The following is a 25,649-nucleotide window of genomic DNA, read 5'->3' as shown; positions in this document are numbered from 1 at the left end:
TGCAGTTATAATCCTTAGAAGGAGTATAGCTGAATTCGAATTCATAACTCTTTCAATCACAGTCATGTGCTGCTGACATTTTCTCCTCTGAGGTGTTCACAAATGGCTGAGACGGAATTACTCAATTCACACTCATCTCGCGATGAGGCATTTGGCCCAAATGGCCAGCGGCTTTGGGGAAACTCATTGTGAATCCATCAGAGCTGAACATTAAAAAATGATAACTATGATCAGCCAACGCTGAGGGACCCATTTTGTGGAAAAAAGAAATGGAACAACACAGTTAGTGACACAATAATTAGGACATATGGGAGACTGCTGACAATTTGGAGGTATTTTCTTGGAGAAAATATCAAATGACTTTTTTTTTGGGGGGGGGAAGGTCTTTATTGATAAATAGGTTGCAGTGAAATAGAGTGATAGTTTTTAGGGGACATTAGTAGATAATTAATTTGGCAATTTATTGCTGCAGAGTGACAGTTGTGGCCCTCTCTGAGCACATGAAGTCAAATATCCAAAGGTAATGCCTGCTCTGTCTGTGCGATACAGTGTCATGAAACTCCTGCCCTCTTGCTGAAAACCCCAGTGAGTTTTCTTGTCAAGAACTGTTAGGATTTTCTCACTATTAGTGTTAAAGTGCAGCTGAAGCTCCACTCAAGCAAGAGTGTGGAGGTGTGATGCTGTGAGGGAAGGCCCACTGGCTCAGGCTGGACACACAGGATTCCCTCCCCTTCCTCTCCCCCGTCTCAGTCCCCCACTCCCATGCCCAGGCTCCCTCATACCTTCGGGGCACTCCTTGATGCCAGGTGAGTTATTCACTGGATGAACGTTCCCTCAACTACAGCCATTTGTGAACAACCCTCATGATTTTGCTTTATCCACAAACCATATGGATTATCATTTATTTAATATTTTTCTTTTAGTAAAACATAATGCCCAAGTTAGCCTTATCCTGACCAACAATATCTACGGAGCCACAAGTCTCTCATGACAATGAGGTCAGTGACCTCAGCCAATGGCTAGGTGGGGTCTCCCCTCTCAATGAGGAGAAATCCACCGTGGCCTGGCTGGGAACAGGAGCGGAATGGACAAGGGCCTAGAGGAGAAAGCGGGCTCTCTTCATGGAGGTAGTTTTCTCTAAATAAGAAGACACTGGCAGCAAACCCTTCTAACATGAAGGGTCACATGTCCGTTCACCATTGACAAACATTAGGGTTCCTGAGGTCCAAGAGGGTGAAAGGCGAGGTGACTGAGAAGAGTGAGGGTGAAGGTTGTTGAATGCATCAGGGGTCTGCAGGGTGGAGGCAGGCACGTCGGGCCTATAAAGCCATCTCAGGGGCACTGTGGTAGGGGCTCACTATACGAGGTGGTGGCCCCTAGAGTCTGTTCCCGTGATTCTGCACTGCGCTGCTCTCTGCTTTGGTTATTGCCCACTGTCAGGAAGATGGGGGACTTTCTGGTTAAAGGCTTAAGGCTGGCAAAGATGCCAAGCTGCAAACACTTGGATCCCATCAACATTAGCACAACTATTAGTAATAGTGTTTTTTTGTTTTTTTTTTTTCTGGAGCATAATATACCAAAGGCTCTGAGGAATTCTGTAGTAAAACAACAAAGAAACAACAGGGTTTATTTGGCTTAACTGAATGTTTCCTAATCCTCAGCTATATTTTCACTATCTTGACACCCAGTCTTTGATTCATAACATTCCCTCTTCTCAGATGGTAAGCTTTTAAAAAAATGATGGTGAAATACAAGTATCCCAGTTCAAGACAATTTTGTAAGAATTTTGTGACAGTCCCACAGGTCCCTGGAGTCTCCTCCAGGGTATTGCTAAAACAGTGTTGGGAAATATGGCTTTCACTGTGGTCTTGCTGGAAGTTGGGGTTAAGCTATCCTGTTTTCTTTTCTCCTTAGATTAGGCCATAAATCTCAGAATATATAATAGCTTACATTTGTATGGAATTTTATAGTTTACATTATCACACGCATTACCTCAGTTTCTCCTCGCAACAACCCTGAGGGTAGGGATTATTCCATTTTATAGATGAAGAAATGGCCTCAAAAAGCTTCAGTGACTCATTCAAGGCCTAAAACTAGCCTGAGGCAATGCCAGGGCTTAAGTCAATCTTTTTACTTCAGATCTGGCGAACTTCCTGTATTTCTAATTTTTTTTTTTTTTTCCCCTTGAGCACATCACTTTGTTTTTTGGTCGAATCAGACTGTTGGCTCTAAATTCCTAGGATTTGGGATTGTAATCCCCTCCCCCAATCTGAAATACTGTTTTCTAGTGAAGCCTTGAGGATCACCAGGGGAAGGCACTGACGATGGTTCTCGCACCTTGAGGGCCTGGAGGGCACCTGCAGGGACGTCAAGGGGCTCAAATCCCCTTGACGAGGCCCAGGACAGTGGCAAGCTGGGCCTGACCTGGGCCTTTTGCTCCTTCACCTAAAATCTTTCCCACTCTCCACCACGCCTCAGGGCCGAGAGCGTCCAAACATTTTCTCTAAGGAGTTGCAATGTTGCCTCTTACTTCCCTGACCCTAAGGGAGGAGCCATTCGTGTGAAAACTTGATTTACCGAAAAGAGCCTCCTCGAAACCCCTTTGCTCGCCTTTAACCCATTTGGCGGGTGTCACTGGCTCAGTGTTTGCCGATTCCGGGTCCAGAAGCGCAGAGACACAGGCGGCCAGCGCGGCCAGGGCCTCAAGTGTCACGGCTTCCAGCTCCCTGGGGAGGGAAGTGGTCTTCACCTCCGCCGGGTGCCCCCTTCCCTGCGGGGCGCGGGGGAGGGAAGAAGGAAGGAGGGAAGAGAAGGAGGGGGAGGGGACATGGCAAAGAGAGAGGGAGGGGAGGGTAAGAAGGGAGAGGGAGTAAGAGTGGGAAGAGAGTGGGGGCTGGGAAAGAGGGAGCGGCGGAAGGGGAGGGGAGAAGTGGAGGCGGAGCGGAGGTGGGGGGAGGGAACGCGAGCCACGGGGGGGCGGGGCTCGGGGCGGGGGTTCCTGGCCGCGCCCTCCCGCCTGCGCCCCCAGAATTCTGGCCGGGCCTGCGGAAGTCGTACGAGGAGGCTGGTGATCGCTTGCGTACGTCGAGGGGAGCGCCAACTCCTGTTTCCCGCACGTCCCCGGGCGGCCTGGGGGACAGCTGGGGCGTCGCGGCCCGGGGAAGGGAGCGGAAGTCAGCGTTGAAGCCGCGGAAGGAGGGGCGGCTGGCGGAGGCCCCGCAGCCCTTGAGGCCGGTTTAGCTGCACTAGTGCCCGAACGCGGGTGTGAGGCTGGAGTGTGGCCGCGCCGTGCTTTCTGTAGAAGGCACTGGCCAAGAGCGCACCTAGCTTCTGGTGCTCAAGTCTGAATGGCGGGAGCCTGATGACCCGGGGTTCACTGTGACTCCTCCGATTCCCCAACCAACCTCTGCAAGGGGCTCCCATATCTGAGAGTGAGGTCTGCATTTCTGTGGTCCTCAAGTGGGAAACTGGCAGAAGAAGTGCGGGGGAAACTTCCAGGTTAAGGTGTGTGAATGCGAGCATGTACCGAGGTATGTGAGCCGGAGTGTGCATCCATGAAGAAGAATGTCTTTGTTCCAGGAACCCCTCTCCCCAAACTTATACCGAGTGGTGGGGTGAAAGCGAGGCATTGTGTCCGAAATCTAAAAGCCAGGAGGTCCCCTGGGAAGCCCTGTCTTCCAGTAGGACCGAAGTGCTAAGCATCTTTGAAGAATGGTCCAGACGCCTTGCCTTCCTTCCTGTCCTGCCCGTGGTGATCTCCTGGGAAGCCTGTCATTGAATAGTCATGTTTATTGCATTTGTTTTCCTTTCTTGCCTATTACTCTCTCTTCCCAACCCCAGGTAACAAGCTCATACTTTCGTTTCTGCTAACACTTGATTGGATGTCTCCCCTTATTCTTTGACTCACCTGGACACCTCATAGAAGGCAGTGCTGAGTCCAGCTCTGGAGAAAGACTTTGATTGAATCTCAGCTCCACCTACTAACTAGCTCTATGCTTTGAGGCAAATTACTTAATCTCCCTACACTGCAGTTTCCACCACTGTGAAATGGAGATAATAATAATACTCACCTTACAAGGTTGACTGGAGGATACAATGAAAGGATTCATGTAGAGTTTATCTAGTCTTATCTGTCAGAGCCATGAGCCCCCTTTCTCCTAAGCTACCCTGGGTATCCCCTCTTATGCACCCCATTATTTTGCCACCTAATCCATTAAGCAGGCGGTTGCTTGACATGTTTTCTTTGTGTACATATAGGTGGATTGTTTCCTCAACCTGCTTTTTAAGTTGTTTAAACATACTGTCATTTCTATGTACACTCTGACACCAATTTGATATATTTCACATAGCTTGTGTTCAATAAATGTGGATTGAATAATTAATAAAATTTATCTGATACCTAGAGATTTTTCTAGAAAATTTGAAGTTATGAAAAAGGAAAACTCTTCATGGGGCAGGGTGAATAGAAAAAACTTAATAGATAAAGTTATCTTGTTAGGACCATAAAAAGGTATCATTATAGTAATTTCAATTATATAAAGAAAACTGTAAAAAAGACAATTGGAAGTGAACATGACAAAGTATAGAGTTGATGCTCTGCTGGAGTAGAATTATGAGTGGTTTTTTTTCTCCTGCTTTATACTTTTTAGTCCTTTCCATACTTTTCAGAGTATGTATTACTGTGTTACTTAGGAAAAGTACTTTATATAATTTAGGTTATACAAATGATCATATTTTGGATACTTAGAGATGGAAGGAAAAAAAATCCTGAGAATAAAGCAATAGTTTTCTTTTCTTCTTTTTCAGACCAGTGAATCTTTTCTGATTCGTGCTAGAAAATCAACTTATTAGTTTGAAGTATAAAGACATCTCCTTTTCAGTGACCAGAATACTTGTCTTGCCTATTTAGGCACTTCCTTTGAAGGATCAAGATCCAAGGCAGGGAATGAAAATCATAGAAGGGTTCATATTAAATCCAGAGTCAAGGCAAAATGGTCTTAATGGTTATTTCAACCAAGCTGTAGCAGCTAGTGAATTTTTACCTTTCCAGTGATTTTCTTTTTTGGCTTAGAGATGCACCAGTGCCGTTCTGCTTGTATTACTGTAACACTTTTTTTTTTTTAATTAAAAATGCTTTATTGCTAAAAAATGCTAACCATCATCTGAACCTTCAGTGAGTCATAGTCTTTTGCAGTAGTAACATCAAAAATCACTGATCACAGATCACCATGACAAATATAATAAAAATGGAAAACTTTGAAATATTGCGAGAACTACCAAAATGTGACCCAGAGACATGAAGTGAGTGAGCAAATGTTGTTGGAAAACACTTTTTTTTTAAATTTCAAACTTGTGATTTACTTCAAACAGAGTTACCTTCTGCTTTTATTGAAAATGAGGACAACAGCTTGATTTATTTGCACAGTTATTCTTTCATTCCACAAAAATTTACTAAGCACCTACCAAATGCCACACCCTGTGCTGATGCTGGGAATACCAATCAAGACCTTGTCCTTATCTTCCAGGAGGTTAGGGTCTCATTGATGGACATGCATATATAAATAATGATGTTATAGAGAATTATCACAGGAGCTTTGATACGTCCATGAGTAGGCAAACTTACAGCAGCCAGTGGGACACGAAGGAGTAGCCAGTTGTAGTGGGGCAAGAGCACAGTGAGAAGGCGGAGACAGGAAAAGTTTCATAGAAAACTAGTTATCTGGGCCGATTACAAATCTTTAGCTTATAAGTGGATAGTCCTTCCTGATGTGAAACTATTATTTTTTCCATACTTTGCCCTAATTATGTTATCTTATTATATTCTCTGATACATTAAGGGTATGCTTTGTGATTCCTTACTTGATAGGGGCAGTGAGTTTATAATTGTCAAGTCCTATTCCACCATATTCCAAGGACTGGCCAAAATTTAAAAATATATAAGTCCTTTTATTAGATATGATTGAGGCTTAGAAAACACCTTAAACCTTAAACTTTTTATTTTTACTTAAAGTGTTTACATTCATTCCCCAGTCTTGAGGTGTTGGGCTCACTGTGGGTCCTCTGATTAAACTTACTCATAGTTTTTTCTTGCGTTAGTCCCACTTTTTTAAAAAAAAATTTATTTATTTATTTATTTATTTTTGGCTGCGTTGGGTCCTTGCTGCTGTGCGTGGGCTTTCTCTAGTTGCGGTGAGCGGGGGCTAATCTTCATTGCGGTGCGCGGGCTTTTCGTTGCAGTGGCTTCTCTTGTTGCGGAACATGGGCTCTAGGTGCACGCGCTTCAGTAGTTGTGGCTTACAGGCTCTGGAGCACAGGCTGAGTAGTTGTGGCTCATGGACTCTAGAGCGCAGGCTCAGTAGTTGTGGCTCACGGGCTCTAGAGTGCAGGCTCAGTAATTGTGGCCCATGGGCTTAGTTGCTCTGCAGCATGTGGGATCTTCCGTGGCCAGGGCTTGAACCCATGTCCCCTGAATTGGCAGGCAGATTCTTAACCACTGCGCCACCAAGGGAAGCCCTAGTCCCACTGTTGATTCATTGCATTTAGGATTTCCAGCCTCTGTTTTTCTGTAGTGGAGAGAGAACATAAAGACACTTGTAAAACAATTATAAGTGGGGAGTTTTTTAGGCTTTACAATTTTTTTCTTCATCTTTTACCGTTTTCTAGCTCACACTAATTTGACATCAATTTTTATTATTTATTTTTTAGTGACCTGCCTTTATAGAGTCTTTTCAGAAATCATTCAACTTCATTTTTATATCATTTTTCATGTCGTTTATTTATTTGTTTTGAGTTTTTTTCTTTTGCACTCATTTCATTATTTTATGTAATAGACATCAACACATTTTAGAATAAATAACTGATTCTAAGGGTGCAATTCAACTGTTCTGTAATGTTTCATTTAAAAAATGTTAGTCATGACCCAGTGAATTTATTTCAACCCAGTAAATTGATATGAAGACCTACAGTTTGAAAAATACTGTTTTAAAGAGTAGTCACCTAGCATTCAGTGCACCTGGCATCAGTGGGGGTTAGAGAGGGATAGAGAGTGAAGGTTAATCCAGTTAGTTAGTTAAGCTGTGTTTCGTTAAGAGGGCTTCTACTATATTAAAATTTTGTTGGATTAAATTTCTGGGTCAACCACCAGGGTTTGGAAATCTCCTTGCACTCAAGTTTTGGATGTGTGGCTTGAGTTTTAAAGAAACCTGGCCTGGATCTAAAACTCTCAAGCTTAGAGTTAGTGCTAATGGCCCACAGAGTTCATGTTATATAGTTAACCAACCATAACTGAGCCATTTAAAGGCCATTTTTATTATATCCTTTTCTACGGATAGAACAAGGAAGTTAATTGATAAAATGTCTAAGCTAATATAAGAAAACAGTTTTCCTAGTTTGTGACAATATCTGGGCTTCTAAGAACCTCCATTTAAGTCCTGTATTCTTTCCAGGGACACAGCACTTGAAAGATATTTGATGGTACCAGAAAAGGATATGGCAAGGAAGAATATTTAAGTTGAAGTCAAGACCTTCCTTCTTGGTGGAGCTTCCCAGATAAAAAAGGTATTGGGGGCTATCCTGCCAGAGAGCATAGTAAAGGCAGGTGGGTATTTTCCTGGGTTGATAAATGTATTTACCCTGATCTGCAGGACTAGCTCTCAGAAGTGTACCCCTTTTCAAAATGCCTGTTGTTCACGGAAGACGTGGCCAGGGAAGGATGGACCATCTTTGGCAAAATATCTGGGAATACCTGCCTGCAACTCAGGTACCTCTATCCCCTTTTAAATGAGGGCACACAGTGTGATGTTCTTCCTTTTTGAGGATGTTAGGCCTGGAACCTTAGGTTTGGTGTGGAGATTGCTTGGAAATAGGGCTTGTAAGGGATATTCACTAGGCGTATCTCCTGGCTTCAAGAGCTGTTTTTCTAAACCCTGAGATGGAGCTCCCTCTTGTAGCTATAGAGAGAACACAATAATATCAGAGAGAGAAGCCAACCAGTTCTGCAAACAGGCCTAATGAGATAATCACAGTTGTGTAGTCCCCAAAACTCACATTGTCAGTGCAACTAGAGTGACGAGGTTCTCAGGGACTGATTCATGCTAGCCAGACTCACGGAAGTCTCTTGAACAGAATGCCAGTTCACAATGGGGAAATTCATCTCCAGTGATCAGGAGACTCCTGTTTGTTCTCCAGGACCCTCACTGCTAAATCCTGTGTACCTGGGGATCCATGCTAGTAACCAGAAAGTTGTTTGGTGATCTCAGAATCACATGAGAGAAGTGGATGGTCTTATGGGTTGAATTGTGTCCCCTCCAAATCCATATGTTGAAGTTCTAGCTCCTTGTACCTTGGAATGTGATCTTATTTGGAAATAGAGTCATTCATTGCAGATGTAATTGATTAAGATTAAGAGTAGGGTGGCCCATAATCCACTATAACTGGCATTCTTATAAATAGGGATGACAGAAAACTTAAGTTGTTATCAACGTAAAATATACTGTTATAGATGTAAGATGTTATATGTAAGCCTCATGGTAACCACAAAGCAAAAACCTATAGTAAATACAGAAAAGAGAAAGAGAACGGAATATAAGCACACCACTAAAGCAAGTCATCAAACGACAAAGGAAGAGAGCAAGAGAAGAAAGGAACACACAGGGACTACAAAAACAGCCAGAAAACAATTAACAAAATGGCAATAAGCACATACCTATCAGTAATTACTTTAAATATCTATATAACTGGACTATATTCTCCAATCAAAAGACATAGAGTGGCTGAATGGATAAAAAAAAAGACTGACCTATATGCTGTCTACAAAAGACTCACTTTAGATGTAAGGACACACAGACTGAAAGTGAAGGGATGGAATAGTCCGTGCAAATGGAAACCAAAAGAAAGCTGGAGTCGCTATACTTATATCAGACAAAATAGACTTTAAAACAAAGACTAAAAGACAAAGAAGGGCATTACATAATGATAAAGGAGTAAATCCAACAAGAATTTATAACACTTGTAAATATTTATACACCAGCATAGGAGAACCTAAATATATATAGCAAATGCTAACAAATCTAAAAGGAGAAATAGATAGCAATACAATAATAGTAGGGGACTTTAATAACCCACTTAAATCAATGGATAGATCATCCAGACAAAAAATCAATAAGGCAACATTGGTCTTAAATGACATGTTAGATCAAATGGACTTAACAGATATTTACAGAACATTCCATCCAAAAGCAACAGAATATATTCTTCTCATGTGCATGTACATTCTTCTCTATCTATTTTTCAAGATAGATAATATGTTAGGTCACGGAATAAGTCAATAAATTTAAGAGGATTGAAATCATATCAAGCATCTTTTCTGACCACAATGGTATAAAACTAGAAATTGATTTTATGAAGAAAACTGGATAATTCACAAATATGTGGAGATTAAGCAACATGCTACTGAACAACAAATGGATCAAAGAAGAAATCTAAAGAAAAATTTTAAAATCCCTGAGACAGATGAAAATTAGGAATGTAACATATCAAAATTTATAGGATGCAGCAAAAATAGTTCTAAGAGGGAAGTTCATAGCAATAAATGCCTACCTCAAGAAACAATAAAAGTCTCAAATAAACAACCTAATTTTACACCTCAAAGAACTAGAATAAAAAGAACAAATGAAGCCCAAAGCTAGTAGTAGGAAGAAAATAAGATTAGAGTGAAAATAAATAGAGACTCAAAAAAAAAAAAAAAAGAAAAAGAAAAAAGTAGAAAAGATCAATGAAACTAAGACCTGGTTCTTTGAAAAGATAAACAATGTTGACAAACCTTTAGCTAGACTCACCAAGAAAAAAAGAGAGAGGACTCAAATAAATAAAATCATAAATGAAAGAGGAGATGTTAAACTGGTGCCACAGAAATGCAAAGGATCATAAGAGACTGCTATGAACAATGATACACTAACAAATTGGACGGCCTAAAAGAAATGGGTAAATGCCCAGAAACATACAACCTACTAAGACTGAACCTTGATGAAATAAAAAGTCTGAACAGACCAATTACTGGTAAGGAGTAATCAAAATTCTCCCAACAAACAAAAGTCCAAGACCAGACAGCTTCATTGGTGAATTCTACCAAGCATTCAAAGAATTAATACCAATCCTTCTCAAATTCTTTCAAAAATAGAAGAGGAGGAACTCTTCCAAGCTCATTTTACGAGGCCAGCATTACCCTGATACCAAAACCAGGATTAAGGGTGCCACAAGAAAGGAAAATTACCGGCCAATGTACTTGATGAACATAGATGCAAAAATCCTCAACAAAATATTAGCAAACTGAATTCAATAATACATTAAAAGGATCATACGCCATGATAAAGGGGGATTTATTCCAGGGATCCACAAATCAGTCAATGTGATACACCACATTAACACAATGAAGGATAGAAATCATATGATCATCCCATTGAAGGAAAGCATTTGACAAATTTCAACATCCGTTTATGGTAAAAACTCTCAACAAAGTGGGTATAGAGGGAATGTACCTCAACATAGTAAAGGTCATATATGACAGGCCCACAGCTAACATCATACTTAATGGTGAAAAGCTGAAAGCTTCTCCTCTAAGATCAGGAACAAGACAAGTGTGTCCACTCTTGCCACTTTTTAGTCAACATAGTACTGGAAGTCCTGGCCAAACAATTAGGCAAACAAAACAAAACAAAACAAAACCCAAATTGGAAAGGAAGAAATAAAAATGTCACTATTTGCAGATGACATGATATTACATCTTCCTTCTTCTGTTTATGTGTTCTTTTTTCTGATAGGGCAGTGCCATGTATCATATCTCAATTTTCTTTGCCATACTCCAGTTATGTCTTACAGTACACCTGGGTTGCTCCTGCCAAGCATTTACACGTGCTATCCAGACTATTCTGTTTTAGTTAATGGAAGAATCAGCTGCAGGCTGCTGATTAAAAGAGACAAATGAACACACCAATAAAAAGCAGATTTGTGACCCCTGCCTCTCGAAATTTTGATTTGTAAGTTTATGGTGGGACCCAAGGATAATCATGTTAAATAAGCCTCATAGGTGCTGTTAACCTCACTGATTATCTGTTGATTTGTGCTAGATTCTTTCTTAGAGCATAATCTAAATTCCAGGTTCTGGAGACACCCAGCTTGGTCCAACCTTGGTAGGTTGTACTCTTAGCTTTAAGGACTTAGGCATTCCCCACCTGAGAGTTCAGAAGAACAGTGGGTATCCAAGCCAGTCCAATTTGTTCATTCACTAATTCAACAAATTTTTGAGCATCTGCTATGAACTAAATACTGTTCTAGGGTCTGTAGGTACATCAATAATACAAATAGACACAAATCCCTTACATTCAAGCTGGGAGTTAATAGTCAACAAATCAATAAATACACTAGGTGAGCAGTGCCATAGACAAATACAAGCAGTGTAGAAGGATTGTGAATGCAGAGAGTCTGCGGGCATTACAGTTTTCAAAGGGGTGTCCTGGGTAGGCCTCACTGACAACATGACTTAGGTGGGCCATGTGGTTCTCCAGAAGAAGACTGTCCCAAGCAGAGGGGACAGCCAGTATAAAGTCCCCGGTCAGAAGCTGAGCACACCTGGCCTGTTAACAGAAACAGGAGGCCAGTGTGGCTGGAGTAGAGTATGGAAGGGAGGGAGGTGGCAGAGGCTGAGGTCAGAGGTTACAGGGGAGTCAGATCATGTCCTTACAGGGCATTGCAAGGTCATCGGCTTTTACTCCAGTGAGATGGGAATCAGTTGGAAGATTCTGAGCAGTGACATGATCTGACTGATATTTTTCAAGTATCGTTCAGGCTGCGGTAGGAGGGACAGGGGCAGAAGCAGGGAGGACCAGTTAGGAGATGACTCCAGTAACACAGATGAAACGCTGATGATTGGCAATAGGGTAGTAGCAGCAGAGATGGTGAGAGGTGTTAGATGTTGGATAAAATCTGAAGGTAGAACCATTTTCTGACAGATTGGATGTGAATGTTGGAGAAGACAGATGTCAAGGAGGACTCTAATCAGGGTGAACCTTACAATTCTTGCTTGGAATGCTGAACATCTCCAAATGAGGAAGCACGTGGCAGGCATCCTATGCCCATGAGGAGAGTCAAACTGTGGGTGGCAAGGCAGAGTGGCAGAAAGAAATGGTCCCGAGGGCAGTGCTGAACCTGAAGCCTGATCCACCTCTGCACTTCAGTTACAAGAGCCAACGAGTCCTCTGTTACTTTGTTACTTGCCTCCAAAATAGGCTTATTGCTACTCCCACCCAGACTCTGAGATGTGCTATTTGCCTGAAGATACTTATCACAGTTCCACCAGAGCTAGTCTTCAGACCTCAGGGATGACTCCCAAAATATTCCTTCTCATGCCTCCCTATCTCATTGGTCTCTTGGCAAATTGTAAGCCCCTTAGTGCACTGTGTCAGGAGCAGGGTCGGTCAGACCCGGCACGGCAGAAAGTGTGAAATTATTAGCACAAGATCCCTGTTGTTGGTAGTAGTGGTGGTGCTAGTATCACCTGTATTTTACAAAATTGAGAGCAGAGATTAAGGGATTTACCCAGGATCAGAAAATCTTCTATTTCAAATCTAAGATGGGTTTGTCTGATGAACCAATTAAAATCCATCTATCACATAGAAGAGAGTAGAGCTTTTCAGGAGGAGGTCATCTGGCTGGTTGCTTCACTGACTGGCAGTATACTGGTACAGATACTACGGATCTGATCCTCAGCTTTACACATCAAGTAACTCCCGGGCCCCTTCACTCAGGGTGATTAGGCTGGAAAGGATTAATTCATATAGCCAAACTTATAAGAAACTGACGTATAGACCAGCTTGTCAGATTATCTAAAATAGGAAATATTTCTCAAACTTGAGAACTTGTAGACTCTTGAATATATCCCACTTTGAGAAACATTGTATTCGTACTTACATCATGAGACTTTATGTGATCACTTGATCAAAACAGTCAGAAATGCAAATCTAGTCTGAACATTGGCATTGCTCTATGAAAAGGTGGTGATCCAGGTGATGCTTGTGTTAAAATTTTTGTATTATCTTTAAAATGAAAACACAAAATTTTAAAATTATTCTAAAGAATTCCTGGACCTCTAAGAATATGACTGAAGACTCCAATATGAAAAATAATGCAATAGAAGAAAGGCTTTGTTTGAAAACGGGAGCTAGTTATGTATACAGGATGCTCCAAAGCAAGTCCACTCAGGAAACCAGATTGCAGATGAGAAGGCAAATTGGTGGGTGTAGAATAAGAACAGAGGGAGTTGGCTGTTCTCAGGGAACACAGTTGTCAGTCAGACAAGGGTAGCTGGTTATCCTAACCTGCATTTGCTCTACAAATATTTTTGTTTAAGACTCTACCAGTCATGGAGAACAGAGCTCCATCTTTCTTGCCTTATGATAGAGAAGGCAAGAACAAATTATTGTTCACTAACTTTCCTTTTCCTAGACTTCATCATGAATCCATGAACCCTCCCTGCCAATGCATCATTTCTAGGTAAATAGGAATTGTGCTCTTCTCCTGACAAGGAAGGGACTTGGACCAGATTAGGGAACTCCAGACACCACGCTCTTTCCAATTAGCATGTAGCTAGTTCTTGTCATTCAACTAAAATTATGAGGGTCGCTTATATTCTATAGGAGACGGTAAAAACGACTTTTAACTCTCTTCCAATTTTGTCTACAGCAGACTCTGAGAAATCCATCATTCTTCTCAAATGACTTCTCCCCGTGTTGTCTGCCTACTCCTATTTTAAATCTGCCTTTGACCAACCCTCCCCTTTCCCACCTCCAGCCTCAGCTGAGTCAGTGCTAGGAACCAGGGAGCATCCACCGCCCATTGCCACGTACTCTCTCCTGGCTCCCGCACTGGATTGGACTGGAGCCAGGTGCAGCGCTGGGCTGCCTCCAGGCAGGCTCAGAGAATGCATCCTGTTCCTGGGCAGCGATTCCAGGGGCGACATTGAATCCTCGGAGCCAGGCAAGGGCATGTAATCCCTTAGGCCACTTGGCAAATGCCTATTTGTTCTCTAGTATGGTCAGAACGGGGAGGGGGCATGGAGGGAGCGCCTGGCCAGTTTGGAAATGAGAGGGCCCTTAGGGAGCAGGCGCTGAACCCCAGGGAGCCTTGATCCGAGCATGTGGTCCTTGCTGAGCCCCCTTCCCTGGTCTGCCACACCACTCGGAGCAGATGCCTACACAGGCACCACCAGTGCCCTCCAGCACCTTTCAGTCCAGCCACTGCCGCCTTTCTCTACCCTACCATTTCTCAGGAATGTGTGCCGTTCATCTTCTTCCCGCAGTCTGGAATGTTCATCCCTTTTAGCTCCTCCTCGCCAAATCCTCCCCACCATTCATTCATTCATTCATTCATTTCTTTTCCCTTCCAGTTTTATTGAGATGTAATTGACATACAGTGTAAGGTTAAGGTGTACAGCACAATGATGTGACTTACATACATCATGAAATGATCACCACAATAAGTTTAGTGACCATCCATCATCTCATATAGATACAAAATAAAGCAAAAATTTTTCTCCTTGTGGTGAGAACTCAGGATTTACTCTCTTGCCAACTTTCATATATGTTAATTATATTTATCATGTTGTACGTTATATCCCTAGTACTTACAACTGGAAGTTTGTACCTTTTGACCACCTTCATCCAGTTCTCCCTCCCTCTACCCCCTGCCTCTGGTAACCACAAATCTGATCTCTTTTTCTGTGAGTTTGTTTGTTTGTTTGTTTGTTTTTGAAGTATAATTGACCTACAGTGTTAGTTCCTGGTGCACAACATAGTGATTTAATATTTCTGTATATTACAAAAATGATCATCACTCCTCCCCACCCTTTAAAAGCCACAGCTGAAATGAGCCCTCCAGAAAGCCTTCTATGATCTACAACCAGAAAGGATCTCTTCTTTTTTTGTCAACAGCCATACCCATTTTCCTGGACCTATCCTAAAACATAGACAAAGTTCTGGTTTCTACTGTAGCTACTGAGATACATTTCTTATCTATTCTACCAGGAAATAAGGTAGGACATGAGGGCATGTCTGACTGCCTTTGCTTTTCTCATAAGGTTCCTCACATTGTCGTTGCTTAATATTTGTTGAATGAATAATAAATCGGAAACATTGTGCACATGGTGCACAAATTACAGAAGACGGGATCCTTTACAAGTTTCCCTTCAGAAGCTGCCCCTAAGCAAGTCTTTCCTGGAGTCCCTCTAATCTCCCCCCACACCTGCAGCTACAGGGGCCTATTGCAGGGGGAGGGTAGCCTCCAGGTCCTTGATCCAGCAGTAAGACAGCATCCCTTCTGACTGGTCAATGCCTAGGCCATACCAGTTGTAAAATATTTTGAATATCAGCGCTGCATCTAAGACAGGCAGCACTCAACCATATGACATAGAATAGAGAGTGTATACAAGTGCATGTTATAGCAGTAAGATATTCCCATTGTGTGTGAGTCACAGGCTAGGTGTGTTGAGGGAGGTATTAGAGGGTAGGGGAGTTGGGTTTCCAGTTGCTAGAAGCTGGAAAGCAGGGAATAATTGTACTTTTCGTTAATTACTCGTGTAACCTTGGGCAGTAGAGCACCTCTGCAGTCTGGAGACCCGAGTTCTAGTTCTGGTGCTGACACCTGCGCTTGGACCTTGGGCAGATCACTTCATCTTGTCACAGTCAATTCATCTACACAATAGGGGGATGGTTGAGGTTATAGTGAGATACAGGGTTGCTCGATGCATGTAGAAAGTCGTGAATGGAACCTCAAGAATGGATAGGCCAAGGAGATAGTGCTTGAGCTTTCCTGTTGAGCCCTCCTGTGGAAGAATCTATTTCCTGCCTGTGCTTTAACGGGAAGTATTTATTGGTTCTAGACCAAGTCTTGGAATTGAACATCTGGCAAAAGATGGAGAAAATAAACAGGGGTATTCAAACATCAGTCTGGTAATGTGCCTAATAGTCTGAAGTTTTTTTGCTTGAAGCAGGAAGTGTTTCTCATCAGGTCAAATCGCAATTAAACCATGCTTTCTTTTCTCTGTAAAGTTCTTTTAAGTTCTTTGTTATTTCTCCTCTGAAAGGGCTCACAACACATTGCCAGATGTGACCAGTGAGCATGGAGTAGGTTATGTAAATGTCTGGCATAGTTTAGTTTATTATCATTGTTTTTATTACTTGGTAAAAAAAAAAGTCACTTGCTGGTTATATTTTCCTGTGCAAATAGAATTGCTTAATAGAAGAAAAGGAAATAGAGCAACTGTTACTAAATGACCCAAAAGCAGAAGTTGAGTTCCTTTCACATGAGTATTCAAAAATGTTTCAGCCACGCACTCTGGTCTTGGCAGCACAGAATCAGGGAAGACCTGAGCTGTGTTGAGCAAGGTCAGAGTGAAGATTTATACACCAGCAGAGGAATGCGGGCAGGAGGCAGACATGTGGAGGTACTGGGGGTGAATCTTTGAGCAGAACCACTTAGTAGCCGTGAACACCACTCAGAAACCCAGTTATAATCATGTAACAGAAACACATGTTGTGAATTTGCTAATTTCTCAGACACACATTATGTTTCAGAATTCTTGAAAGTACCCCAGGGGAGCTCTCTCTAAACTGGTTTCATTCAAGGTCAACGCCTTGGCTAGCTGACCAGTAAGATAATTTTCTAGATTTGGGAGCCATTTGAAATCTGAAAGTCTTCAAAAGAAGCATATTACAATAGCTTAGAATCTGGAAGGGAGATTACAAATTTAACAATATGCACTTAAACGTGAATTGTTATCATTGGTTAGACAGATATCAAATTTATTCAACCCATAAATCTCAACCTCTTTTTTCCCCCATAAAAGCCATAAATATAGTACCAAGTGGGAAATAAAGGCTGCTTGCTGGGATCGGTAAGACAGCTGATCGTTTCTCTAGCAAAGGGAATTTTTGTAATTTGTTCATATGCCGCTGCATTAATGCTAAAACTTGCTGTTGGCTACTAACTATTCCCTACAAAAATTTGGTTTCTGTTTTTAATCTTGGTAAGAGAGCAGTTGTTATTGTAGTCTTCAGAGGAAGACTGGTACCTGAGAGAGAGCGGCACTGACAGGCGGGCCGTGTTTTAACGAGGGGAGTTTTGTTACACAGAAAGATTTTGGAGATGGTATTTTAACACAGTTTCCCTTGGAAGATTAAGCTTTCTAATTGCTTTGTTGTTAAAATACAAGTGTATAAAATATGTGTCTGATTAGTTTCATAATAAGAAGGCCAGTCCCCAATTCTCCTTATACCAGATATAAGCTAATGTTTTATTTTTACCTTAAGTTTGAAGAAAGACTTTAAATTTAAGTATTATAACTAACAGACAACACGGACAATTATCACTTTCAGGTCGCTTATCAATATCACCATCTCAATGAAGCCGATTTTGACCACCTTATTTAAAATTATGATACCACCCGCAACCATGATACTCTTTCTTTTCTCCATGGTACTTATCACTTTCCAATCTACTAATTCACTTTTTTATTATATTTATTGCTTATCATTTTTCTCCTTCTACTAGAAGGTAACCTTCATGAAGGCAGGATTACCCATGTTGTTTACTGATATATTTTTAGTGCCATAAACAGTGCCTGGCATATGTGTGTGTGTGTGTGTGTGTGTGTGTGTGTATATATATGTGTATATATATATATATACATATATATATATATATATATATATATATATATATATATAGCAGGCACACAGCAAATGTTTGTTGAATGATTGATGGACATCTATGTATCTGCACTTTCAAAACGTCTTCTGTTCAGAGAATACTACTAATATCCAAGAACCCTAAGGTGCATTTCTTAAAGGCACAACCCCTGTGGGTGCATGTGATCAAGGTGTAGTCAGAGAACTGATGTTGGACACAAGTGTTTGATGCCCCAGTTGCTCTTTGAGCATTTACCAGAAGCAGCTGAGTGCCAAGTCTGTATAGGCCATAAGGACAAATCTCTCTCAGTGACTAGAAAGTCAAGACAGTATGTATTTGTGAAGTGTTCATTTCTATGTACCCAGTGCTGAATCCACTGTGAGGTTCTCCCGAAAGGAGAAGGCCCCATCCTTGTTCTCAGCAAGCTGGCCATCTGGCTGGGGAATTTTCTGTAGAAATGGCCACCTATGGTTCATAACTCTTATTAGCAAGAGGATCCACCTAATTTAAACCAAAGAACTGCTTCAATTTGAGGACTTAAGAACTCAAGTCAATGAAGGTCATTAAAAGTACATGTAACCATTTGCTTAGACCAGTAGCCAATTCCTTTGACCTGGTATCCAAAGATTTTTAAAGGTAATTGTTTGTACAGTGAGGCTTAGCTGAATATTTTCAAAGTATCTCCATATCAGAGTGCCCTGGAGATGAAGAGAGATTGTATGTTTCCCTGCTGTCCTCTGCTTGCTGTAAACACCTCCTTCTCTTGTCTAACTAAGACACAAGTCTGTGCTTGCCTCTTACCCTAGCTCACCAATCAGAGCCCCCAGGTCCTCCTTAGTGAGTGCCCCAGCGTTCATCGTCTGCTGGTCTCACTGTCTCTGGTCCCTCCACCTCCAGCCCCTCCTGCTCACTGGAGCCAGATGAATCCTTCTAAATCATGGCTTTCACCTTATCGGGTCCCTCTTTAGGAATTAATTTTACAATATGCATAGGACTAAATCCAAACTCCTCACACTACAGTTTTCTCCCATCATATAGTTCCACCTGGCTTAGATGACCTCAGCTCCTTGCCACAGTGAATACTGTGCTCCAGTCTGGTCTCTTTGCTCTTCTTTCCCCTTCCACTTTCTCATTTTCCCTTTCCCAGCCCTTGCTCTCCATCCTTGGGCCCATCTCCTTGTCTTTATTTGTACTGTTTCTCATTCATTCATTCCTTAAATAGATATTGAGCATATACCATATATAAAGCAGTGTTTTGTGTCCTGGGGATACAAACTCAGCGATTTAGATTTGGATTATGCCGTCTTCCCTTCTTCCTTAATCCAAGGCAATCCAAACCATACACTGCCCTCAAGCGCCAATTCAAGCCTCACCTTCCTAAAGGTTTCCTGATTCACCCCTCTGGACAATGGTAGGCAGCTGAGTATAATGGTAAAGAGAAAGGGCTTGGGAATCAGATAAATCTGGATTGGAATTTTTTGTCTGCCACCCAATATCTATTGACTATTAGGCAAGTTACTCAACCTTTCTAAGCCTCCTATTACCTCATCTATAAAATGGGAATCATAGTACCTCATGGGTTTGTTGTGAGAATAAAGAGAGATAGTAGTCAATGGTGATGTTGCTGTTATCTTTCTCTTCTCTGAAACTTTATAGCAGATAAATGATGCTTGGTCACTTAAGAATGAGTGAATATTACTTGTAGTGTTTTTGTGTTTCATGAAACTCCTTCCTCATTCAGCAGCACTTAACAAGTGCACAGTGAATGTAGGTACAGTAAGAGGACACTTGGCTGTCTCATTGTCTCTCCTATTACGTCCCCAATTCCTCAGGGACACTGGCTTCTGGCTGTCCTTCCTATACCACCTCCTTGTCAAGATGAACCCTTTGTGTGGACTGAAAGCCATCAAGATAGAAATGGAGATGCCTCTATTTGATATGGGGCTAATGGGAGAGGGAAACTTTTACAAACTGAAGGGTGCCTGAATTTCCAACTAGTGTTAAGTGACCATAGCAAAGTATAACCCATGGCTGCAATTTGCTCTGTCAAAGATGGAATTAAAGGTAAATTTGAAGTTTCACAACATAGTTCTCTCTATTATGGGTGCTGCTGTGCATTAAAATTGTCTGTGTGAGGCTCATTGGGATGGGCAGAGATTCAATCACTGCTAATGCCTTAAGGAAATGGGCTGGTGAGAATTAGGGTCATTCATCCCAATTGGGGCAAGAAAGAGTACCAGGAAATGTGTTTTTCAATCTTGACATCTTGCCAGCCGGAGCTAGAGGGAAATGTTTTTTTTGAACTCATTGAGCAGCCAACTCACAAATCACAGAGATAGCTGTGCTCAACGAGAATAGAGAGAATTTTTATGTGGTCTAGTTAAAGATGTGCACCACCCATTCAGAGGTGTGCAGAGTACCCCTTAAGGACCCTTGAAACCAGACCACATCACTGGTAGAAGCCCACTTTAGCAAATGCCATGATAACTGGTTTTACGCAATGAGGCTATTTACATATCCTCAGTAACAGTTTGGACTAGTATAAGAAAAATACAGTATAGCAGATGTGCCCACCAAATTCTGCATATTTAGCCATCAACTGATAACTAAGATACTATCTACTAGGTATAATATTTAGGTGTGGTTAAGTAGTCCTAAAAAGAATAAATATTCTAAACAGGTTACAAATCAACTTTGTAGTTTTCAAAATAACTTGCATATGATCTCAACTGGTTCTCATGACAACTTTGGGACAAGGGCAGCGTAGATAATTATAACCATTTTACAGGTGAAGAAAGAGAGAGGTTAAATGATTGTCCAAGGTTACAAAGCCTCTAAGTAGCAGAACTAGGATAAGACTCCTCATAGCCATTATTATTTTTGTTATTATTATCATGCTGGTTATTATATTGATTCCCTGATATACTTCTCTGTCTTTTCTGCTCTCTTTCCTATACACAGAGATTTCTGGAATGCACGTGCCCCTGAGCCGCTCTGTCTCCTCTGGGCTGGGGAGTAGGGTGTCCCTGACTGGGTCCTTGGCTTTTACAGGGGCAGATGGGGCTGGAAGCCTGGCCTGGCCCGGCTGGCTCGGTTTCTCATTTTGCCTGGGGCTAGGCCTGAGTGGGATGGTTAGAACTGGAGCCCTTTTTACATTTCATGTTTTTCTGGTTTCTAAAAACAAAACAGGGTAAGAAACCCCTCCAGCAGGAGTGCTTGTTCCAGGCAGGGCGTTCCTGCCAGTCTCCTCCTGTAGGAGGACCTGCCTTTGGGCATTCCTATTCCCTTTCCTTGGTATGTGATCACTCTGATAAGTTTTAAAGATACATCACATTCAGTGTCCAGGTCTGACTGTTAGATTAGAATGCAAATACAGTAGGTTACGTGGTTTCATTTCATTAAAAAAACGCTGTTCTTTAAGTTGGGAGGTACACATGTTTACTAATATCATGCTGAAGCTCTAAGAAGGGACCATCCCCCAGCCCCAGAGGAGTCAGCTGGATGGCTTGAGTCTGGAAGGAGTCGTGGTGACCAGCACAGGCTGACACATGCTGGTTTGGTGGGGCACAGCTCAGCCTGGCCTCTGGAGGTTCATTATCTGAAACAGAGATCATTCACTCTCATTTGGTCATTGCTTGAACTTCTTTTGGAGGAAAAAAAAAAAAGAAACACACCCAGAATTTGAAGTAATGGAACTTCATTAAGTTGGAAGCACCAAGGTCGTGTGAATGGGGAGGGTTTTAATTGAACAAGAAAATGTAAACCCCTGCTCCTTCCTAGCTGGAACCCATCCGTGTTGCACATCTGCATTAGTCCTGCAGCCCGTGCTTTTCACGATTGTTTCTGAGGGCAAGGACCTGAGTTTTGGATGCTCACTAATCAGAACCGTGCCAGGGGAAACCCAGAAACATTTAGCAACTCTACCCAGAGAATGCAAATAGTCACCCGCTCCGGTTCAGTCCCCTTCACACAGCCTGGACACAGTTGACTCCAGAGGCTGCAGGGGAAGGCATGGCCTTGAAAGTCTCTTTCATAGGCGGTAAGCTCATGCTTTCCCACATAAACCCTGAGACAGCTGGGGAGAGAGAGATTGGAAGAAAGACGGGGAGAGGCAGGGAGACCTTGTCTGTACAGAAGAAGCCAAGAGCACAACAGCAGCCGTCAATGTGCCAGAGGGAGGCTGGCAGAGAGCCAAGAATCTCTGAGCAAGAGCTGAGCAGCAGGGCAAGCCCGTCTCCCAGCACTGGTCCGGCCTAGAAGAATCAGACGGTGCCCACCAGTTGCCTCAGCAACCGGGGGGGGGGGTGGTGGTTGGAAGCCCCGGGGGTTTGTTAGAACTCTGGGCTCCAAGGAGGGGCCTCCTTATTCTTTCCAAACTGTGTGGTGAGCAGCTGGAGGGTCTGAAGTGGCCGTCATGTTTGGGGGCTTCTGGAGCCGCTTTCCCCAGGCCAGCTGAGTCCTGTGACCAGGAGTGGGCTGAGTCACGGCAGCAGCTGTGTGTCTCTCCAGCTACGATCTGCATGTAAAATCATACTCGTTATTGTATCCTAACCTTTTCAGCATAGATGTGACTTAATTTTTAAATTGCCCTTTTGCTGGCTGGGGATTGTATTCTTTTCCCAAGTCTCTGCATCACAGTTCCTGAGTCTCCAGTGTCCTCCATAACTTAGTTTTCCCCCTCTCCTACCCAGGCAGGAAAGAAACAGAATTATGACTCCTAAAGTATCTCATCCTCCAAGTCCTGAGAGAATCAGACGCTGGGGAGAGGAGGTGGCCTCATGTACACCAGCTGTGTGCCATCACATCCAGGGGGTCCCGGAGGACCACCAAGGCCAGCCTCCCCCATGCCCTGGCACCTCCTCTCTTTTCAACCCCTTTCCCTTCGAAAACTAAACTGCATTCCCTAGGCTGTGGTACTCTATTTCCTGGCTCCCAGAAATCTTTGGTGTGAGAACAGGCAGAGGAATCTCCTGGGGTGTATTTGGAAGGAAGGGAGTAAGCTCAGGGTTGGATAGCTTCCACGAACTAAATCTTAACCCTGCTGCACAATGGAATCATCTGGGAGCTGTTAAAAAATTGAGACTCTCAGGCCCAGGCCCAGATTCAGTGCATCAGACTTGCACAAAGTTTTTGTTTGTTTGTTTTCTGTTTTGTTTTTTGTTTGACAAAGGTACTTTTTGTAACCATTCCCAGGTGGCTCTGAGATGCAACCAGGGTTGAGAACCACTGATGTAAAGGTGAATAGCCTGGACACAAACACAGTCAGGGTTCCTGTGTGCTATATAATGGGTCCAAACCTTATTTGTCTGCAGGAAGTCCCTCAGTTTGGGCCAGTCAGGCAGCTGTACTTGCTGGTGAAGACCTCTTTCTTTCTCTCTTTATCTACCAGATACCTCCTCTAACTTGTTCTAAGCTTGAGGGAGGTGATCCTGGGTAAAAAGAACCCAGTTCCGTGGTACCATTATAGTAAGAGAGCTTTTGGAAAGTTAGCAGAGGAGGAATACAACTTCAGAGCACTGGGGGGAGAGGGAGTGGTTTGCTGGTTTTTTCTTTACATCTAAAATAAAACCCAGAGGAGGGGTGGGGCAAAGACAGAAGGAGGGAAGAAGCAGAAGTGAAACAGCAGATAGAGTCATGAACGAAAATGAGAGAATCCAGGAAGATTACCACCCCTACCTCTCATCCCCCCCCCATACCTGTTCTTAGAGAATCTGAGAAGGTGGGGCTTTTGACTCTAATAATTAAAATTGCAAATGGCCTTCCTTGAAATCTGTCCTAAAATTCTGAGTAGCTGTAGCTCTGGCAGCTGCTTTGGGACAGTTATTTCAGTGTCCCAGAGGAAAGATATTTTGGGGTTTAGTCCTTGCCAGAAATAAGAAGCCAAGGGAAAAGGAGAAACATTACAGAATTTCCAAAAATATTTTGATAGCAATGCAAAACTTTGTGGAGGCTTAAAGAAAAGTTAGAGTACACTCATTTCAAGAATGCCTACTGGCTTTGTATTTTGGCTAGTAGATTAATTATGTTATCCTATGTTGTCATCTGGGGAAGGGCAAGTTCACAGATACACATGTGGGAGTGCGTGTGTAAACGTGTGTATGCCATATGCCTGTGTACACTTATTTATACATTTTTACTGTTATGATTTGTGTATATGAAATAAATAAGTTTCTATTTAAGTTTTAAAATAACATATAAAAGAACTTTTCCTATTTGGAAAAGTGAGGGAGATGACATCAGGTTCTAAGTCTGGCAGGAAAATGAAATAGGGAAGGCTTCAGCTAGTGATGTAAATTTGGACTACACATCTCAAGAAACCAAATATGACCTACCTACCTATGGTCCTCAGGGCAGATGTGGGCCAGTGCTGCCTGGGCCATATGTGGGGACCTTTGGTGGGCCTGCTGGGAAGTAATGTGCTCCAAATAAAGCTTGATGTTTTCCTCCTCCAGCCCTCTTCCCTCTACCTACTCCTGCTTCTCCTGCATTGCCTAAGCAAAGTCACTCCTTTCCAGTGCATCCCGGTCTTAGTGGTTAAAGGATTTTGTTCCTTCCCAGTGGCCCAGCAGTGAGGCTATTTTGTGGGTTCTTATTTTTAATGGGTTTAAACTATTAGTTGTTCTGTAGTATTTTATTTGTTATAATGTGCTCATTTTCTCTACACGTACCCAAGGGCTGTGTTGCACAGGGTGCAATTTTAAAAATAAAATAATTATGCCCTGGAGGTTGGCAGATGTGGGCTTAAGAATTATTGCATTGTAAGGGCATCCCTCAGTTATGTGCAGACTCATAAATATCTGCCCATCAGTCGGCTTGTCTGGGCAGCCAGATCTGTAGAATCTGTTTGCCATCAAAAGTACTAAAAATGGCAAAGCTTTGTTTATCTCAGCAAAGAAGGTCTTCATGCAATTTGGGACCAAGTAACAAACGTTTCTATGGTGTAAAATGAAAGCAGAGGATCTGATGAGACAAGATTTTCCTGCAGTCAAAAGTGTGAGCCCTTTTGTTTTTGTTTTTTAAAATATTTATTTATTTATTTGGTTGCATGGGGTGTTAGTTGCAGCAGGCGGGCTCCTTAGTTGCGGCTTGCTGGCTCCTTAGTTGCGGCATGTGGGCTCCTTAGTTGCGGCAGGTGGGCTACTTAGTTACAGCTCCAGGGCTCCTTAGTTGTGGCTCGCTGGCTCCTTAGTTGCAAGCACATGGGCCCCTTAGTTGCGGCAGGCGGGCTCCTTAGTTGCAGCATGCAAACTCTTAGTTGTGGCATGAATGTGGGATCTAGTTCCCCGACCAGGGATCGAACCTGGGCCCGCTGTGTTGGGAACACAGAGTCTTATCTGCTGCGCCACCAGGGAAGTCCCGTGTGAGCCCTTTTGAAGGATGGGCAGCTAATACTGATTCTCACTCTGCTCCAGCACTCAGCAATTGAGTAAATAATATCTTATCTGCTCCATGAAGTGTATATTAGAAAATTCACCCCACTGGCTCTTTTTTTAAAAAACTTTTCCTTGACAAGGGAAAGAAATTGTATTTTTCATTTAAAAAAGAAAGAAAAGTTATTTTTATTCGTATGATTATACCTGAAGGAATTTGTTTTGTTTCTTTGAATTTTAAAATTTTGAGGGCTTCCCTGGTGGCGCAGTGGTTAAGAATCTGCCTGCCAATGCAGGGGACACGGGTTCGAGCCCTGGTCCAGGAAGATCCCACATGCTGCGGAGCAACTAAGCCCGTGCGCCACAACTACTGAGCCTGCGCTCTAGAGCCCCCAAGCCACAACTACTGAGCCCATGTGCCACAACTACTGAAGCCCACACGCCTAGAGCCCGTGCTCCGCAACAAGAGAAGCCACCGCAATAAGAAGCCCACGCACTGCAACCAAGAGTAGCCCCCGCTCACCACAACTAGAAAAAGCCCGC

General features: G+C 42.7%; 1 long non-coding RNA gene across 7 annotated transcripts in view; it reads left to right on the top strand.

The window, feature by feature from the left end:
• The first annotated feature begins 2,976 nt into the window (after positions 1 to 2,976).
• Positions 2,977 to 25,649, top strand: part of LOC309662593 — a 162,844-nt gene continuing 140,171 nt past the window's right edge. For 3 of the 7 annotated variants that reach the window (XR_014264780.1, XR_014264781.1, XR_014264782.1), the window contains exons 1-4: positions 2,977 to 3,530; positions 4,807 to 4,962; positions 7,446 to 7,557; positions 7,644 to 7,759. This is a non-coding gene — a long non-coding RNA (uncharacterized lncRNA). The other 4 variants (XR_014264783.1, XR_014264784.1, XR_014264785.1 and 1 more) reach the window with 4 other exon arrangements.

This window comes from Balaenoptera physalus (genome assembly GCF_965194825.1).
Source record: "Balaenoptera physalus genome assembly, chromosome: 6".
NCBI classification, from domain to species: Eukaryota; Metazoa; Chordata; class Mammalia; order Artiodactyla; family Balaenopteridae; genus Balaenoptera; species Balaenoptera physalus.
The sequence above is the reverse complement of the archived record's forward strand: the minus strand, read 5'-3'. Positions and strand labels throughout refer to the sequence as shown.